At 50.7% G+C, this 20,516-nt stretch overlaps 1 protein-coding gene across 5 annotated transcripts in view; it reads right to left on the minus strand.

Moving 5' to 3' along the window:
• The window catches only part of SPATA13 (spermatogenesis associated 13), a 216,867-nt gene extending 197,804 nt beyond the window's left edge, over positions 1-19,063 (minus strand). For all 5 annotated transcript variants that reach the window (XM_036831292.1, XM_036831296.1, XM_036831295.1 and 2 more), the window contains exon 1: positions 18,941-19,063. The gene's annotated coding sequence lies outside the window, so the exon portion shown is untranslated. The remainder of the gene's footprint in view (positions 1-18,940) is intronic.
• Between the last annotated feature and the right edge of the window lie 1,453 nt (positions 19,064-20,516).

Here is a 20,516-nt window from a genome sequence, read left to right on the forward strand (position 1 = left end):
TTGGTAGTAAAAAAAAAAGAACTAACGGGTTCAGCGTTGGGTGAGCTCAGTTGGAAATGCTAAAGGGAAAGTCAGGTCTGGAATTCGGGAGATGGTCTGGTTTGGATGTGGGAGCTGAGGAGTCGTTTGTGCACTGGGTTTAGCGCTGGATGAAACCCTGCGTGACACTTAAGGAAGGTGGTAAAAGAAAAGGAGCCAACAATAGACACTGAGGAGGAGCCATCGAAGGCTGGAGAAGAACCTGGAGAAAAGTGGAGGAGTTTTCAGAGCTGCCAAGAGCGTCACAGCACAGAGGGCGGCACAGAGGGAGAAAGGAGACTCTCTGGTTCGGTACGTGGATCCCTGGTGACGTTCCAGAACGCGGTTTCAACCGAAGCTCGAGAGTGGAAGCCAGAATTCAGCGGACTGAGCTGAGCAGGAGTTGGAGGTGCGGGGTGGGGGGGCCCATCTATACGTGACGAAGTCTGTCTGTCAACGGAAGAGAGTATGTGGCAGGAGCCCTGATGTAACAGGGCGGCTGACATCACCCCAAGGGCACCCACGGTGGAGGTGGACAGTGGGGGGTCAGTCTGAGCATCCATCGCCTGTGTGCTCAGTTTGTATGTGGGCTTGGGTTTCCATGTCTCTTTATCTTCCTGTATCTCATCCAGCATCTTTCAAAGGCTCCGTTGAGTTTATCCAGGCGTGAAGATTCTAAAGACTGTCTCAATTCAGAATAGTTCTGCAGATGGGTACTTACTTAAATAGGGACAATGGCTTTGACAATAATTTAGGGGCTTCTAAAAATAAATTTGCATCAGTAACTCCACATGTCTTGTTTTGTTTTTTCTAGGGTTAGTTACAAGCCACTTCTTGTGATTCTGAGAAAACATTTACCCTGTGACAAAGAATAACTATTTTCCTCATATACTTGTGTGCTCAATTTTAGTTTCCCCAATTCACTCTTACTTAACATCCTTGATTGGATATGTGCACTTCTTTTATTTTCTATAAAAAATGAGAAAAGGGCATATGAGTTGAATTATCAATATAGCAGGCACATGTTACAATCTAATTATGCCAAAAAACCCAGCAATAACTTGCTGTATCCAGTTGCAAATCTCATTTCGTTAAGTCCTCTGGCTTCTAGAGCACCAGGGACGGCTGCTATAAAGTGAGCTTGGAGAAAATCCCCTTGCTCAAATATTCTTTACCGTCTTGCAATGTTAAAACTTTTGCCAACATAAAAACACAGCTAACGGTCTTCCAGAAAGATGGTAAAGTGGGTGACAATGCCAAGAATCTCCTCCTCACTCACGCTATTACACGTGGACAACAAAAAATGCTAGCAGCAAGGACGCCTCCGTGAACGTTAAATCTGACCCGGCACAGTGCGGGGCAGGCCCGCTTGGATGCACAGCGCAGAGATCACTGGGATAAGCTCCAGATCCCGGAATCAGACCAACATTCACATCCCAGTTCCACCTCAGAGAAGCGATTGGGCATGTAGGGCAAGGTACTTCCTTTCTAAGCCTTAGCCTCCTTGTGTGTAAATTCTGGGTAGTCAGATCCACTTCACAAGTTTCTTACGAGGACTGAACATGGCAATGCAGGTAAAGGCTTTCTCCAATGCCTTGCACCAGTAGTGGTGGTGGCACTGCTATTATTCCACTTTGGGTACGTCCACCGAAGCTCCTCAGAGCAGGCTGAACCCCAGCTGGCTTCTGCATCAGTTCTCACGACGTTTGCCTTCCTGCCCTTCACTCTGGCTGCCCTCCATTCCCATGTGTCTAGAATGAGTTCTAGGCTCCCGTGAGTCTCCTGAGATGCAGACTTCCCTTCTGTAAGGGGCTAAGGCATTGGTTTTCTCAGCACCTCTAGTTCCCCTGATGTACTAAAGCCCTTCCCTGAAACATAAGTGTGTTTGGGTTTTCCAGAGAAACAGAACCAATAGGATATCTATATAAATACAGATATAAAGAGAATATATAAAGAAATTGGCTCATACAACTATGGAGGCTGGCAAGTCCCAAGAGCTGCAGGGTGAGTCAGCAAGCTGGACACCCAGGAGGGCTGACGGTTTCATTCCAAGTCCAAAGGCCTGAGAACCAGGAGAGGCCATGGGTTTGAAGGCCTTCCAGTTTGAAGGCTGCCAAGTTTGAAACCCAGGAAGAGCCAGTGTTTCGGTTTGAACCCAAAGGCAGAAGAAAAGCCAATGTCTCGATTTGAAGGCTGTCAGGCAGGAAGAACTCTCTCTTACTCTGGGGAAGTGCAGCCTTTTTGTTCTACTCAGGCCTTTAACTGATTGGTTGAGGCCCACCCACATATGGAAGAGCAATCTGCTTTACTCTGTCTACCGATTTAAATATTAACCTTGTTCGGAATAACCCTTACAGACACACCCAGAATAATGTCTGACCACATATCCGGGCACCCTGTGGCCCAGACAAGTTGACACACAGACTTCCCATGACAATAAGCATAGAGTCCCAGGGCTCAGCCTATGCTAATCAATAAAAGTCCTCTGGTTCAGGGTAGACACCTGACAATACACTAGTGAGACAGCCCAGAGAAGTCACATGCTGTGGACTCCTGGGAAGGACATCCTCTCCCTCTCTTCCTTCCGGTGGGATGCCTGGACCCACCGCAACTGTCCCCTATCCAGAGGGAAGCCAGTGCGAGGAGGAGAGAGCAGGACAGGAGAATCCAAGGAGGGCGCTGCAGCCTTGATCAAGCCATGTAAAGTCTGATCGTCTTGGGATGTTTCAGCTACCCAGGCGGATCCACCATCTCTACCGTGTAACCCAACTGGTTGGGTTTTCTGTGACTCGCGGCGTGAAGTCTAATGGGTCTGCTTCCTCCAACACCGGGACTGGTCTTGTCAGCAATGCTTCTCCTGCCCCGGAGCTCTGTTCCCCGCACAGCAGGCAGTATCTGGGACACTGCCCGAGCTAAACGATAACCGGAGCTGTGACAGTGTCCCTCAAGGTCACCTCTGCCTTGTCTTATCTCATGAGTAGCTCACCAGGACGTCCCCCATCTTGCCCCCCAAATCTCAAGCAGATAGCAATGCTGTCCCAGAGTGAACCCACATTTGGAACATCCCTGAGATTTGAGCCACTGGTCACCTTTTGGGGGTCAGGCCCCCCAACCCCGCCCATTCCCACTTTCTCCTTTCACAACAGCCAGAGCCATCTGGTCGTGGATTCTGAGCAAACGTGGGAAAGAACTACCGAATTGGTACTATGACAGGAATAACAAAATCAACGATTAAATAGAGAATCAATGATTAAATAGAGAATTGTTGTTGGCGAGTATAATTTTTGAAACAAAACAGTATTAGGTCAAATCAGTAGCTTTTTCTCTCCCAAGATTCTTTCCTGAGGAAAGAAACAAGAGGTAGTTTGTGAAAGAGCATAATAGTTGCTTTCCATGCTGCTAATTTAAAAAGAATTATCAGCCTTAACGTCCCATGACAATGACTTTTCAATTTCATATTATTGCAGATCTGTCATCTGTGAATTTATTCATATAACCATCCTCAATCTATTTACATTTTTGACCAGGTTTAGGCTTAACGCTGGGTATTTCTTTACATCTTTTTATTGAGCCACCTAGTTTTGACGCTCTGAAGTTTAATGAAGAGATCCTTATTCAACCTAATCATAATCCTTCAATTTACAGACAGTATTTATAGCTCAAGAACAATGACCACGAAGCAAGAGTCAGGGATCTAGGACTGGTGGGATGTCCAGGTGTTTGCTGCCTGGATTACGGTCTTTACTCATGAAAGTCACAACTGAGTTAAATTCTGACCACGGATGAGAAAGGTGTAAAGACTTAGAGGTTTGGTCTAGGAAGGGCAGCAGTGCCTGGGTTGGGGACAACTCAGTTCGGGGACAGAAGTAAGTACAACCAACTTCATCTGCTCCAGTGTGGCCCTGAACTCTCACCTTCAGGACGGCGTTGGGTAGAAGCCCTGGGTGCGAGCAGAGGTTAGCAGAGGCGGCTTTAGCTAGGATCTTGCAAATGGCAACCCCAGGCTTCTTCTTGGATTGGTCTGTCCTCTCCCAGGCTGACGTTCTGAACCTCATGCTGCAGAGGGTCCGTGCTTGCTGGAGTTTGAAGGCTGACAGCCGGGCTGGCGCTGCCAACTCATCGTGGAGCAGAAGTTACCCTGGGTCTGCTCACTGGTTTTAAGCTGTGCTGCGCTGGCAGCGGAATCCTGTTTGAAAGATCGACGAGGGGAACAGAGCTGGAGAGGGAGCCTGAGGGGTTCCGGCCCAGGAAAGAGAGGGCCCAGGCCAGCGATGAAAGGGCTTTCGTGGGCACAGCCAGGCACCTGCTGCCACCTCCACGCATGAGGCACTACCGCCTCGGAGAAGTGTCTCCGCTTTCAGGGGCAGTTTAAAGGCAGTTCTGCCCCAGAGGTCCCAAATGGCAGCTGGCTCATCAGGGCCTGACACCGGAAACAAACGTTCAAGCCCTGAGATTCCAACCTCCTGGCTGTAGGACTTTGGGCAAATCATTTAAACTCTGAATCTCGGTTTTCCCATCAGCAAAGTTGGGGAAAGAACGCTTGTTCCCAAGAGTTTTGAAGAGGATCAAATGAAACAAAGTATGTGACGTATTCACGTGTGACATACTCGGATAAAACAAACCTTCCTGAAGCCACCGACCTCTGGTGGGGCGGGAAGGGGTGGGTAGAAGGATTTCCTTACCAGCCTGGTCCAACCCCTTCTGATCATAAATTGACTAACTCATCTAACCTATATCTGGGTCCATCTGTAACCTAAAGGTACATTACAGGTACCTACCTTAATAATACATAATAAAAAATAATGATAATAGGTTACGTTTATTTCACACATGCTCTGTTCTTCGCACTGTACAAAATACTTCATGCGCACTCTCTCATTTAATCCTCATAACAACCCTACGGAGACCACAATAAACTCAAAGCTACCAGTGACAAAATTTAAGCCAGATTGCTTAAGTGGTCTAAGATCACCTAGGTTGTGTGTGGCAGAGCTGAGATTCGAACCCCAATAATTTGACTCCAGAGACCATGCTTTAGAACTTAGAATCATTATTACTGTTTAAATGAGAATAGAACGCACAACGTTATGAAAAGAATTACGGCTGGTTTACCAAACTGTTGGCTTCATCATAAACATATACAAAACCCCAACGCAATACCATGCGTTTCTAGCGTTAATCTTACATTCTCATCACTAAGGAATTGGTATCTTCAGCCAGGTGTGGCTCAGGGACCGTGCTGGGAGGACGTTCCATTTTCATTATCCCGATTCCACTCTGAATGGTCGGGTGAGTTCTCAATGCTTTACTGAGGTGAGACTTGCTCCAAGGCAAGACTTGGATTCAGAGTTATGGGGATGTTATTTCCAGAGGCCCAGTCTCACTTTCTTGAAACTGCTGCTGCACAGATCCGCGCGGCAATGGAACCCAGGCAGGCTGGCCGTCCTCCAGTGCCCGCCCTACCTCCTACCCGCTCCCCCGCTGTGGAGCTCGGCACCCAGGGGGTCTTAAACATGCCCTCCAACTACACGGTGGCCTTGGTGCCTGACCGCCTCCTAAAAAGATCTTTCCTGCGCAGCTGTCATCGAATATGTTTTCCATTCCACGTGCATTATCGGACAACCTGCTGACAGGTACAGCATCCTAGAGTTTTACTACCGAACGATTTATTAGCTTTGTCCATCAGTTAAAGTTATATAAGTGTGATGAAGTTCTATAATACAATGCAGGTATCAGTAGCGCTGAGGTAGGACAGTGAGATCCCAGATTAGGATACTCTACAGGTACTCTTGGCTGAAAGCTGGGTTGCTTTTCCTTCTTTGTGCCCCACGGTGCCCCACGGTGCCAAGTCACTCAGTGTCTTCCCGTACTTGTCTGTCTTCTCTACTGACTGTGACCTTCAAGATGGGATGGACAACATCTGTCTTACCCACCACTTTCTCACCAGCATTTCACACAGTGCCTGGTCTGGAGTGCTGGTCAGTACTGGACAGACGGATGGGTGGATGGATGGATGGATGCATGGATGGATGGATCGATGGATGGATGGATGGATGGATGGACGGATGCATGGATGGATGGATGGATGGATGGATGGATGGATGGATGGGTTCTCCGGTCTTTCTGGCCTCTCGGAACTTCCAACCAGAGTATGGTTTCAGTTCCTTCTGCAGGTTCTGTCCTGCCGTTCAGCACAGTGTTTGGGGTGAGGAATTGCAGGGGGGCCCGGTGTGGGAGCCTAGAGATCGCTCTGCCCTGGCATAACTGACTCGGCACAAAGAGATGCTGGGACCACCAGAAAGGGGTCTTAGGTAAATTCAAACTTCATTTTTGTAAATAAACTCTTTATTTTGGTAAATGTGGCAAAAATAGTGCAGAGAGTTCTTGTACGTCCCTTACCCAGTTTCCCCCCTTGTTAACACTTTACACTTGTCACCACTTTACACTTGTCACCTCACTGTCAAGGGCGCTTGTCACGACTACATAACCAAGATGGGTGCCCAGCTATGACCTGAGCCCTGGCGTGGATTTAGATGCAGCCAGTGACCGCCCCTCCCTTTGTTCCGGGCTCCTGTCCGGACGCCACACTGCATGGGGCTGTCACCTCTCCTTAATCTCCTCTGGCTTGGGACAGTTTCTCAGGCTTTTCTTGTTTTCCATGACAGTTTTAAAAAGAACTGAAATACTTTATACAATTTCCTCCGATCTGAGTTTGATATTTTTCTCGTGATTAGACCGGGTTTAGGTTTAGGGAATTATCGCATCAGGGGTACATGCATCCTCATGACATCAGTGGTGACATTAGCCTTCTTCACCTGGTTCAGGTGCTCTCTCCCAGGTTTCTCTGCCATGCGTTTCTCCTTTCCCTTTGATTTACTTGTAATACCTTTTTTTTTCCTTTGATACATTTATTTATTTATTTATTATTTTTGGCTGTTGTTGATTCTTTGTTGCTGTGCACAGGCTTTCTCTAGTTGCGGCTCGCGGGCTCTAGAGCGCAGGCTCAGTAGTTGTGGTGCACGGGCTTAGTTGCTCTGCAGCACGTGGGATCTTCCCGGACCAGGGCTCGAACCCGCATACCCTGCATTGGCAGGTGGATTCTTAACCACTGCGCCACCAGGGAAGCCCTACTTGTAATGCTTTATGTCCAAATGTCACCGAGTCACTAAGTCATAAGATATGGGCTTGGTGGAGCTGTGAGTCACAAGCCATTTTCGGCAGAGTTTCGTTGCTTTTATGCTGATGTGCTGACTGTGACCTTGAGAACTTACTCAGTTTTCTGGAACAGGATGGTCGATTCACAGGGGAAAGGAGTCTGGAGCTGGGTGTGGTGCAGCTGACGAGCAGGTGCAAGAGAGATTAGGAGAGGAAGGGCCGGGAGGGTGGGAGGTCGTGGTGGAGGATTGAAGACTCTGAGGTGGAGCAGCTCCAGGTGTGGCCACGGGAGGCCCGCGGAGCCGAGGCAGAGCCACCTGGGACACCGGGCAACTGGGGAGTCACTGCATGAAGCTTCCCAGAGTGACCCTGGGACCTTGAGTGCGGGAGGGGTGACGGGAACGCCACAAATGGCGCGGGCAGCTTCATGAGCCCACGACGGGCCGCAGGCAGAGGGTTTCTGTTTCCATTTGTTTTACAAAAGATGAAACTGAAGCAGGGGATGCTGACCCCTCTTTCTGACCCTGAGGTTCAGAGGACGTGGGGAAGGAGGGGCCTCGGGGCAGCGTGTTCTTGGGTGACAGCCAGGGTTGAGTCCAGGCGACGAGGTCGGGGAGCACTTAGGGATCATGTAGGGGACTTTGCCTTCCTGCAGCCAGCGTCCAGAGGGTAGGACAAAGCGCTTGGGAGGGAGACGCCGGGGCCCCTGGGCCAGGGGAGAGGAAGCCCAGGCCAGCTAGGGGTCAAGGCCAGAGGATGGGGGCTGGCCAGAGGGCTTATATCTTGGGCACGGGTCCAGAATTACAGTGATTCATGGGCTCATCCCATGGGTATTTACTGAGTGCATCCTCTGTGCCAGATGGCAGCTTGGCATTGAGGATGCATACGTGACCCGCCCCAGGGCCTCACCACGCGGCGCCTGCCTGCTCGTGGGGCAGACGTGGGCCTGCTAAGCAGACAGCCAAGCAAGAGAGCGCGGGAGGCGGTGCAGCCGCGTGGGGTGTGGGGAAGGCAGCTGGGTGAGGGCTGGAGGCCCGTGTGCGAGGAGGGAGGGGAGGAAAGGGTCAGAGCAGGCAGGCCCCTGAGGCCCTGGCCGGTCTGCAACCTTGGTTCTGAGCGTGACCCCAGGCCAGGGGTGCTCTGCACGCAGACGTGCCATGATCTGACAGCATGTCACAGGCCCACGGCCCAAGGCACCAGGAGGACGCTTGTGGCCCGGCTCCCAGGAGGCAGCTCCGTGCTGGTCTCCTTCCGAGTGAGCTGGCAGGAGACAGTGGGGCCTTTGGCTTCCAAGACTCGTGAAGTATGGGAAATGGACGCCTTCTGGGGAGGGGACTACGGCCTGTGGGATGGGCAGCCTCGGCCTTGATGGGCTCTCAGCGCCAGGGCGCCCACCCTCTGTGGGCCCAGGGGAGTCCGGGTCCCCGGGAAGACTCACACCAGCCTTACCGATGTGCGTCTGTGTTGGTTACACTGGCTGCAAAGAAAGGCCTTCGGGGTCAAGGCTGCCACCCGGGGCTCCAGGCGGTAGCGAGAAGTGTGCCCCGTCCTTGCTGGGCCCCAGCTCCCGCCCGCAGGCGTCGCCGTCCAGCCAACTGGGAGGCCTGGCGCCCGCAGAGGCCAGGGTCAGAGTCAGAAGCTCCGACTCTTCCCGTACTTAACCTCACGCGGGTTGGGTCCTAGCACTGTAAGAACGTGGAAACCAGAGCTGGATGGAAGGAAGCCCTTCAGTCACCCGATCCAATGCCCTCGATGTCGCAGGTAAGAAAGGTAGCCTCCAGGAAGGCGAGGTGACCTGACCAAGGGTCATGGACCCCTGGGCGGGCAGAGCCTCCTCACTCACAGCGACTGCCCTACACCCACTGCGGGGAGGTCAGCACGTCAGAAGGCCAATTCCACACGGTCCTGTGCCCCAAAGTCTCCCCATCCCCTCACCCAGACCCGCAGCCATTCTGGTTGTGCTCAGTAAATAGAGCTTGGTGACCACGAGAAGTGGGCGTGGGGCTCGAAGTTCCCACAGCTCTTCATGGAATAGCATCAGCATTAAAAGACAGTAACGTGCCCAAGGTCACAGCAACGCACGCTGACATGTAACCAGACCTGTTAGGATTTACTCCTGCAAATGACTATGCTCTCCTTCAAAATACTCCCATTGGGAGGTTACGTCTCTCTCCAGCTCTGGGCCTCCTCTTCCAGACAGCACCAGCAGTGCAAAGTAGGTTTTGAGTCCAAGGCACCTCAGTTAAATCTTAGTTCTAAAACACACTAGCTAGCTGTGTGACTTTGGGTGAGTTACTTAACCTCTCTGAATCTCAGCTTCCTCGATTATACAATGGACAGAATCATGGTTACGTTACAGAACTGATGTAAGGATTAAGTGAGATAATGGAAATGAATGTACCTGTGCTTGGTACATAACAGACTCTCAGAAATGTTTCCTTTCTTCTTCTTTTGGGAATTGCCCTCAAAAGTGAAGCATTAGTTTAAGTAACTTAACGGTGCCAAATCTTTATTTTCTGAAGATGAATTATACCTTTGAAAATGCCCCAAAGCTATAGGAGATAAATAAGACCAGTAACTGAGCAGACAATGCAGGGTGGGGCTGCTGTGTGAGTGTGAGATTGATTCCTGGAGATCAAAGACACTTTTCTTGACGGCCACCGTGTTCCAGCGCTGGGCTGGTGGTGTGGCCACAGCAGTGACCGGGCCCTTGTCCCGTGGAGCTCGCGGGGCTGCGTGAGCTGCGGCGACATCGCCGCTGGAGAAGACAACGCCCCGCTCCTCAGAGGCAGGCTCTTCCCAGGTGATGTGCGTGGGGTCCAAGACAGCCCAGAAACTGTTTAGAAACAAGTTTTGCTACTTCATACGTTAAACAATGGACCTGTAGCATCCTTACCTAAGTTGTAAGAAAGAACAATTCGACAATTCCCCAGATAATCAGCTATTCTTCACTGACCTGGCATGGTTTTATCAAGCAAAAATAATTAATACATTAATTGAATGTCATAATTAGGTGGCATTTTCCAAGCCTTGGGCTTCAAACCAAGAAAGTTATTGATAATTTCCTTTGCTAGGATCTCTAATAGGGTCGTTACTACTTTAAATGACATGTAGCTCGTATAACCTAAAGATGAGTCGTAAACTTGAGAACTGCTTTCATCCCGTGTACAGCCATAGCACCCTAGGTAGGGAGTCTAAAGCCCTCTGTTTTGCCTCGATTTCCTCGCTTTTGGAATGGAGGTATTAGAATCGCCTTCTCTTAACACGGTGGTGAGGTGTGAATGAGCCCATACAATGTAAACGGTTCAAACGCTGCCAGGAGGAGAGAGAGCCCGTGCCGCTGCTGTTATTTGAATCTGACGCGTGGACCATGCTGTCACATCATGGGATGCAGACAGCTTCCTGCTTTGGGAGCCTATGTTCGTTCCCCTTGTGATGAAGAGATGCCCTCCAAAGTCCACTTTCTGAGTGGTGGGGGGTGGTGGTGGTGGGATGAACTGGGAGACTGTGGTTGACATATATACACTAATATGTATAAAATGGATAACTAATAAGAACCTGCTGTATAAAAAAAATAAAATTAAAAAAAAAAACAACAAAGTCCACTTTCTGGGTTTCCCTTCACAGTCAGCAAAACTTTATGTAGCATGATAATTATGAAAAGAGAAACAAATATAAAGATGTGACTCTCCCCCGCCCCGTGTGGCCTCGGATGCGCAGGACGTCCACGTGGTGAAACGGGGCTTCCTCTTGGATCGCCCTGGGCGCGTGAGGACCCACGGCGCTGCGCGGACGGCAGCTCGCCAAGTGTGAATTTGACCTCGAACGTTCCCTTCTGAGTTCTACAGTCCTCTGTCACAGTGTCCGTGGGATAAAGGTACAATAACGCACTGAGATCAAGGAAAACGGGAGGAGATGTGGGGAGGAGACCTCAGCCTGACTGCCTCTCACTGGGCCCCGGGACCCCAAGGGCAGGGCCGGCGGGGAACCTCCTCTGCCACTCACTGCAGTTTGGTGTAGGGTCACAGCGCTCAGAGAAGAGGAAAGAAAGCAGTGACAGTGACACACCCGGTGTGGAGATTCCGAAAGGCCACGACCGCCAGCCTCCAGGACTCTGGGTCTCTAGTAACATGGTGGTCGGCTGCAGCTGGTGGGGGAAGGGCAGAGGCGGAGGAAGAGCCAGGAGAACAAAGAAATACTTTATGTCCCAACACGGAAATCAGCTTCCCTGCCCTGGACCCAAACCTTCAATGCCTTCCGTGTTAGATCCACAGCCACGTGGTCTGACTCGACGTGGTCCCAGCACCCGGGCACAGGACTTCCCTGAGGCCCTCTCCGTGGGGGGAGCATCAGGAAGCCCCTCCCCAGACAGAGAGGGAAAATTCAGGACTTCCTTGAGAGGACCAACCAGTGCAGGGGGGTAGCAAGGTGCCAAAGCTGAGGAGCGGGCCAGGTTAGGCCAGAGCTCCATCCTCCTCCCCCGTATGTCCAACTCAAGGTTCCTGGAAGCGGCAGTAGGTAAGGAAGGCCACTCCCCTTTCACCTCAAACAATCTGAGGAGCAAAATCAGACCCATGACTTGATCAGTTCACTTGTCTAGCCAGACACACAGAGCAACTTGCTTATTCTTAGTTTCACTCCTCTTCCAAAACAAAGCCACTAAAACACACAGACATAGGTAACGGTCTTCTAAGCAGAGTATGCACAGCTCAGAAAATGAGTCGCTAAAAGAAGCCATCTTTCCATTCACTCAAGGTACACACGTGTATAGGTATTCTCCACCTGGGTGCTGGACACTGCTAGCTCCAAGGGGACGACAGTGAATGATCAGATAACACCGCCACCTCCACAGAGCTGACATGCAGGACAGAAGAACAGGGTGCCATGGGAGAGTGTAGGAGGAGGATTGAATTAATCGTATATTTTGTATGGAAAAGGCATGATGAATCTGAGGTTAAGTTTACTCTTTTACTACTTTAAAGGCAAATGGATTTGCTGAGCCAGATGTGTAACCTTTGCCTGCCTGCCCCTTTCTGGAACTTTCAAAGCATCTCTAAACGGATTGTAAAGTACTTTCAGATGGGCAAACAACAGACCCTATCTTGAAGCTGTTCTGGGCACTTCTATTCTTTCATCAGTTGTAGTCTTAACTTTATCTATTTATTCATTTGGTAAAAAGTGACTAATTTCCTCCATTCAACTGTTTCAACATCCATGAAACGCCTAGGAGCTGCCTCTACCCCACTTCCCATTATGAAGACCAGCTAAAACGTCTTACAGGGCTTTATGCTGGTTCCCTACAGCAGTAAAACCTGTTGTTAATATACTCCCTAAACTGTCAAACCACTAATCTTAATATGTGATATCCTCATAACTCCTTCCAACCCAAACACTCAAAAGACACTTTCCCTACTAAGATTTGACACTGACGAGGTCATTTACCTAATATGTCGCAATTGCTCTATTCTGAGTCACGGCCGGGGGAAGACAGAAGACCAGGAATCTCCATGAGGCCACCTGGCTGAGGATTAGGACTTCCAAGAGTACTTAGAGCTGGAACATAAGTTTGAGATTACTGACTCCATCTTTACCATTTGACAAAAGAGAAAACTGAGGCCCAAGGAGGTCGGGTGACTTGTCCAGAGTCACTTGGCTAGTAGGGCCAGTAGCACCCGAGGACCGGTGTTGGGGCCCTTGGTCTCGAGGGCTCGTCTCACCAGCACTGAATGCCACAGCCCGGCACAGTGCCTGGTACGTGGCACCAGGCCACACCATGCGATACATGCTTCAGATGGACGAGGCCGGTAGCTGGGGATGTGTCAGGTGTTCCGGGCCCTGCGTGCAGCATCAACTCATTATTAACTCCTCACAACAACCAGCGGGGTCAGAACCTTTATATCTTCAATGTGCTGAGTCACACGGAAGGTAAGGGAAGTGCCCAAAACAACACAGTTAGAAAAGGACAGAGGCAGTATTTGAACCCAGGCCTCCGAGTACCAAGGACGAAAGGATGGATACAGAGCAACGTATGTACCCTGAAGGAGGAAGGGAGACCGGGGACAGTTTAAGAGCAACATGGAAACTGAGTGTCACACGAAAGGACAGTATTACCACAAACACATACGCTTCATACTATCCACACGTGGACCAGAGGCCGAGGCCCCTTTACCCTAAGTGAGACTTCACCCTCCGGACTGATAGAGACCATAGGTTTGCTGATCCAAACCGCAAAGACTATGTAAAATAAGACAGGGCACAACGTTTGCTTTCTTGGCATATAAATTTTGAATTATAGCAACTGGCATTCTGTTGTTCATAAAAAATTTGAATTATAAATGTAAAATCATAGTCATAATAACACCTTCTGAAAGGTAGCTAGCTGAAATCTACTTCTTTTTTAAATGGCAAAGGGCATAGTATCACAAGGAGTTAGCGCTATTCTTGCATGAATGTCAGGATTACAATCCTTGTACCATCATACAACTTCCCAACCTACACTGGAAGGTTCTCTCTGGTGCTGACATTTCTAAGGTCTCACCATCGACACCTCCAAACGTAGCTTGGTGGTTATTCCCAGGAACCCTCCTCCTTCAAGACTCACTGGGGTAGAGCTTATTTTGCTAAACTTCACATTTGTCTGTCCACGCTTATGGCAAATGGATGTGCAGGCCTCATGAACTCCCCCCCTGGAGGGTTTTCCCTTCTCTCCTGGCTAAATGAACCAGTGGCCCACCACCCCGGGCTGCTGTGGGTGTGACGGGAACTGGGCCCTCCCCTGTGGGAAGAAGCATAGGAAGGATCTGGCACGTCCTTGAAGTGACGGCTCTTTGTGGGCTTTTTACATCCTCCCCTCTGCACGCTGCCCCGAGCACAGGGCACCTATTATTCGGGGTGACCCAGCACAGGCAAAGCTCTGCAAGAGTCCCCGCAGACCCTGGACACAGAGGGAAGCCTGAGCCTGCCGCCTGCCATTTTATTTCTAAAGGTGTCTACACATAAATTGTATAAATAATCCATGATAACGCTTCCTTTGTCAATGTGTTCATGTTTGAAAAACCCTTGTAAATTCCTATTTCGTGGCCCACACAAAAATCCATCCCTGAAAGGGTCTGGTTCCCAGCCCGGTTTCAAACAGCCATCAGGAAAATGAAGGGAGGGGCTTCCCTGGTGGCGCAGTGGTTGAGAATCCTCCTGCCAGGGCACACGGGTTCGAGCCCCGGTCTGGGAAGATCCCACACGCCGCGGGGCTACTGGGCCCGTGAGCCACAACTACTGAGCCTGCGCGTCTGGAGCCTGTGCTCCGCAACAAGAGAGGCCGCGATAGTGAGAGGCCCGCGCACCGCGATGAAGAGTGGCCCCCGCTCGCCGCAACTAGAGAAAGCCCATGCACAGAAACGAAGACCCAACACAGCCAAAAATAAATAAATAACAATAAATAAATTTATTTAAAAAAAAAAAATCCTCCTGCCAATGCAGGGGACATGGGTTCAAGCCCTGGTCCAGGAAGATCCCACATGCCGCAGAGCAACTAAGCCCGTTTGCCACAACTACTGAAGCCATCGCAATGAGAAGCCCACGCACCGCAACAAAGAGTAGCCCGCGCTCCCCTCAACTAGGGAAAGCCCGCACGCAGCAACGAAGATCCGACGCAGCCAAAAAAATAATAAAATAAAATTAAAAAAAAAAAAGAAAAAGAAAACAAAGGGATTGTTTTGGTGTCTCTTAAAATTCTTGTCTGAGTCTGGATGGCTGAGTCACCAGCCCCCAAATATGACAAACATGAGACCAAAGCATCGCCCTGCTCACATCTGAGGAGCTCCCGAGCTCCCAGGGAGGACAAAGCCGGCAGGGGAGACAGCCCCTGGCCTCTCGGGAAAATCACCCCCGCAGGTGTGTGCTCCTCGGACACCTCGTGGCCGGGGAGAGAAGTACCGTCCTGCACCTGCCACCTCACAGCAAGGCAGGTCCAGAAGGATGGTCAGACGGCAAGCTGGCTGACCCTCCTCACTTCCCGGTGAGAAAGCTGAGGTCCAGGGTTAGAACCACCCAATCTCATGGCTCCAACAGGTGGTGTTAGCACCTCTGTCCCACAGATCATTTCTACCTGAACATGAATATGCAGCAGCTCCAGGCAAATCACCCATGAACCGTGAGCGTCGAGAGGGAGTTTCAGCGGCTCAAGGTTCACTAGGTATTTGCATCTAAATGCAGTGATTTTTCCAAATTCTATCACTCATCTTTTATCGATCATGGCACTGCTTTATGAAAAGGAAAAAAAAATTGAAACTCACATTCCAGTCTAAAAGAAAAAGAGGTCAAAATAGTCTTGGAGAAAACGTCTCAGGCAGTGCCCTAGCTCTGAAACTCTCTGCAAACATCCCTCACACAAAACCCTTTCTGCATTTCACGATAATAAAATGCAAAAGCCGACAGAATGTTCTCGCGCCTCAAACACTTGATGCTTTAGATCCAAAAGGAAAATACCACGGAGCTAAAGATATCTGTGCTGCAGGTCTCCTAAACTGAAAACAAGATGCTAAAGGAGACTTGCTGTTTTTTAGCCTAAAGAGCAGCAGGGGAAGCAGAAAATTCAAAAGAATTAGGCCTCAGAGCAGTTACGTCACGTAGAGGGGAAAAATCAGAAGCCAAGGTTCTTAGTCCCCAAATATCCCTGCAGGAAGCTCAGTGGAACAACTTTCCACGGAAAACAGGAGACACATTCTTATAAATAAAAAGCTGGGCAAGACTGTGAGTCAAACAAGGAGCCCAGCGTGGGGAGGGGGGGAAGCGGCCGGGCAGGCTCTGGGTGCAGGCCTCCCGCCGCGCAAAGGGTAGGGCCGGGGGGGGGGGGGGGGGTCGTCCAAGGCCAAGACGCTGAATATTTATGTTCTTCTTGTCAAATGTGTCTTTCATAGAGAAATTAGTCACATTCTACTGTGTCCAAAGAGTCCCCTAAAGTAAGACCCTTTTACACCATCCGTCTCCCCCTGTCATCAGGCTGGTGTCCACGGAGACCAGTTCTCAGCTGCAAACGGGGGAGTCAGGCAGAGATGCTGCGCTGGCGAGTCCTAGCAACCCGCCGGGAACACTTGTTCCTCAGACAACGGATTAAAAGTACACACACACACACACACACACACACACACACACACGCACAGAGTCTGTATCAATAGGAAGGACCCTGACTTAGGTGAAGGTCCATTCTGAATTTAAATATACGATCATTTCTTAATGACAACCAAGGAACAAAAACGTTAGGATCAAACTGTGCCACTGAGCCCGAGAGAGCCTTTGGAATCAGGCTTGGTCCTCCCGTCCTTCCACTGGCAGTTGTACGGAGAGCAGAGACCCGAGGGGCCCCGAGGCCCAGCAAGGATGGGGCAGGGAGACACAGCTGAGCTCTGCCTACAGCCATTGGGGCCCCTCAACGACCAGGCAGGTTTCCATCTGCATGCGGCAGAGGAGACATGGGGGGAAGAGAACACGACAGAGAAGCCAGGACTCAGAGGCGAGCAGCAGGGGCTGCTCCGGGGGGAGGAGCCAGAACGGGGGCCTGCTGCCTGCCCCCCCTCAGCGCCCTCCCTGCCCTCCTCTGGTCCTGGGGAACCAACCATCCGCAGGCCCCTCCCCGTGATTCTGACGGCGCTGCCCCCTCTGCATCCAGTCCCGCCCCTCCTCTCAGCACCTGCCCCTGAAGCCACCCACTCCTCTCAAGATTCAGCTCGGAGCCTCTCCCCCTCTGTGGAACCTCTCCTCTCCTCCCCTTGTCCCTGGACCAGCCCTGACAGGGACCACTCTCTCGTGACCAGCGGGGCTCCTCCCCTTGTCCCTGGACCAGCCCCGACAGGGACCATTCTCTCGTGACCGGCAGCCACAGCATTATTCAAGGCTTCCTTCTACCGACCAACCCCCGGAGACTAACCTCCCCAACGCGCTGGCTTGTGCACGTGTGCATGCCAGGACTCCCACGTCCCACGCCCGGGCATCGTCCAGGAGCCCCCAGCAGGAGGCGAGGGGCGTGACCCTGGGGCAAGACCCTGTCAACTGGTCCTGGTGAGCGTGGTCAGAGCCTGCACAGGGGACTCAGCAGGTGTGGCTGCAAGGGGGCCAGCCAGACAGCCCGGAGGCCACCCACGAGGGGTGTCTGATGGCACAGGACAGGCTGCACCCGGAGGGCATGGGGGGAGGGGACCCTGACAGGGGTCAGTGGGGGGCCACTGGGCAGGAACAGCGAGGACGGAACATATCCGGCGTCTGAGGAAATGTCATCTCCTCCAGGATAAGGTCATCCACCCAAAATGTCCAGACAAAGACAGACAATCTTGATGACCACAGACACAGCCTGTCTACCGGACTGGAAATTGCATCTGCAGGTCACGTCCTCATGGCAGGTCACAGGGACCCTGCAACAAGGCACGAGCTGTGTGGGGAGAAAAGAAAGGGAGAAGCTATGGGGGTTAGTGCCAAAGCGTCCCGTACAGGTCACGGACTCTCCCTTTCACATATGTCGAGGAAATCCAGAGAAGAGAAAAGGCTTTCTTTTTTTTTTTCCTTTTTGGCTGCGTTGGGTCTTTGTTGCGGTGTGCAGGCTTCTCATTGCGGTGGCTTCTCTTGTTGCGGAGCACGGGCTCTAGCCGCGCGGGCTTCAGTAGTTGTGGCGCATGGGCTTCAGTAGTTGTGGCACACGGGCTCAGTAGTAGTGGCGCACGGGCTTCATTGCTCCGTGGCATGTGGGATCTTCCCAGACCAGGGCTCGAACCCGTGTCCCATGCACTGGCAGGCGGATTCTCAACCACTGCACCACCAGGGAAGCCCCTCGAAAAGGCTTTTTTATGGCACCCCAACCAGTCCCTGGCAGACCTGGATCTAGAAGTCAGTTTAGCTCACAATACACTCACCTGGAAGAACATGATGGGAAAAAAACCCTCAAGCACACAACTTAGATGGTTTAGTTCAGAAGTTAACAAGTAGCACGTTTCTGAGAAGTGGGGAGGCCTCCTGGGACGTCACAGAGGCACCAGTGCAGGAGGCTTCCCTCTAGATGTCGAGTCTATGTTGTGCAAACCACCACCTCCAAACGTGGGCGGCGCGCAGCTCCTGCCCACAGAGCCTGCAGGGCGGAGCCAGCCCTGCAACCTAGAGACGCCAACTGCCAACATGACACGGAATCCTGAATTTGGAGCTGGATGAGGACAGGTTTCACGCAACATCAGGAAAGTACAGTACCATCCCTGTATTTAAACCCCTGCCTGAGACGCAGCCCAGAAAACGGCTTCACCTCGGTGAGTCCTCGCCCATGGCTGAGACCGAGCCCGCTGTCCCATGTCCCAGGCTCCCCTCCTCCTCCCCCAGATGCTGCCTGAGTCAGGGAGAGTGGCCCCTGCCCGATGGTACATGGTGGGAGCCGGCCCCTTGTCCTATAAACATAAGGCACCTTAACTGTGCTGCCTGCGTTTGTTCTGTTTCACTGGTCTCGTCTTTTAACAGGGATGCTGGTCTCTCAGGAGAACTGGTCCAGCAGGGAAACTGGGCTCTGGGAATCTGACCAGTCAGCATTATCAGATTTCAAGGAACCAGAACTCACCGAAGATTGTCATCTCTTGTTACTAACTGAGATCAACTTTATATCTGCTTTCTAATATCTACTATAAACAAGGAACCTTATGAGAATTTCTCATAAATTTGCGGTTAACATCCATCCTCCGACTTCTACAGATAGTTCAGAAAGAGTCTGAACGTGTCTGCAAACACAAATAATCAGACTCACCTCTTGTTGGCTTGTACGGCCCCTGCAGGCGTCTGTCTATGCGGCTCCGCGGTAAAGGTGGTTTAGGAACTTCCTGCAGAATATCCTCACACGCGGTGCGGAGGCCTCCGTGAGGAACAGAGCTCCCACGATCCCGTGAAACGCGCGTGCACTTTTGTGTCTGCAGTATTCCAAAGCGAGCGTCTTGGCAGATGTAGACAGGAAATCATGATACTTACAACAATACTGCCTTTTTAGACCTTACTACGACCACTTACACTGTCTTGGGTATTATTTCTGCTCCAGCTATTGCTCTTTTACAGCAAAGGAAACAAAATAACCAGAGAGGCAACACATTTGTCTTTAGGCCGCTCATCTTGTCCAGGGTCAGATTCAGGTATTTTGTTCACCAGCAAAGCCCACTGGGGTCCTCAGGAAAAATAAGCTGGAATCTAGGTGATAAAGTCCAACCTCCCTTTTCGTGCTTAGTCCAGTTGCACTTGCCTGTAGGGCCGTGTGCAGGCGCCTCGCACCCCAGAGCGCAGCGGGCCCGGGGCAGAAGCGCCACCCATGACGCTCAATTCAAGATGGCGGGCGCAGTGGGCCGTGTGCAGAGAGGCGGCGCCCGGCACTGCGTCTGGAACCTGAGCAGCTCGGATGCGCCTGCGCCCGCCCTGAAAGAACCCCGCCCACAATCCCGCCCCTCCCATATAAAGCAGCCCCCCCGCACAGCCTGCCGGGAGAGCGTGCGCTCCAGAACTCGGCTTCTCCTCGTTCTTTGATCAAAGAATGAAACTTTCCTTTGCTTTTGAACCGAGCTCCGTCTCGTTGTGTTGTTTCCAACGACACCGTCAGGAGGACCCTCGTTGGGCCTGACTCCAAAGGGTTGGTAACAATTTCTGAACCTAATACTGAATTTCCGTAGCCAAACACTTAATAGTCCTTGTGTTTACTCCATTATTACCAGCTCCTATCTGTTTCCTTTTCCTAGATCCTTCGGGTTTGTTTGCTTATTTTTTTTCTTCCAGCATCTTAAAATGAATTCTAACCTGTATTTTAAAAATTCCTTCTAGGGTCACGAAGGTATTTAAGGCTTTTTCCTTGAATTACAACTTTCCTTGGACCCCATAGGTTTGGGATAAGTTCCTCTAGTTTTAATGCGCACTACATGACTTGTAATTTCACCCTCGACTTCCTCTTTGCTCTACTGGTACTGTATGAGTGTGCTCCCTGATTCCCAAGCATTTTGATTGGGTCTTTACACAGTTCATCTAATTTTATTGCATTTTGATGAGAGACCAAGGGTTCTAAAATCTCGACTTTCGTGAACTAGTTGAAACGTCCTTCATCATCAAGTACCAAATTGAATTTTATAAATTTAATTTTAAAGGACAAAACAAAACCTAAGGGAAAACGATATATTATGTATTTGTAGGATACAAACTTCACGTGTGTTATTACATGAGATTGTGGATGTGTGAGGATCCTATTTATCTTTTATTATTTAAAGTTTACTAGATCCGCTGCATTGCAAAATAAGAATATTTACAACCATTCATTATATTTGTGCTTTATCAAGTTCTGCTTATATTTCTAG

This window comes from Balaenoptera musculus, chromosome 18 (genome assembly GCF_009873245.2).
Source record: "Balaenoptera musculus isolate JJ_BM4_2016_0621 chromosome 18, mBalMus1.pri.v3, whole genome shotgun sequence".
Taxonomy (NCBI): domain Eukaryota; kingdom Metazoa; phylum Chordata; class Mammalia; order Artiodactyla; family Balaenopteridae; genus Balaenoptera; species Balaenoptera musculus.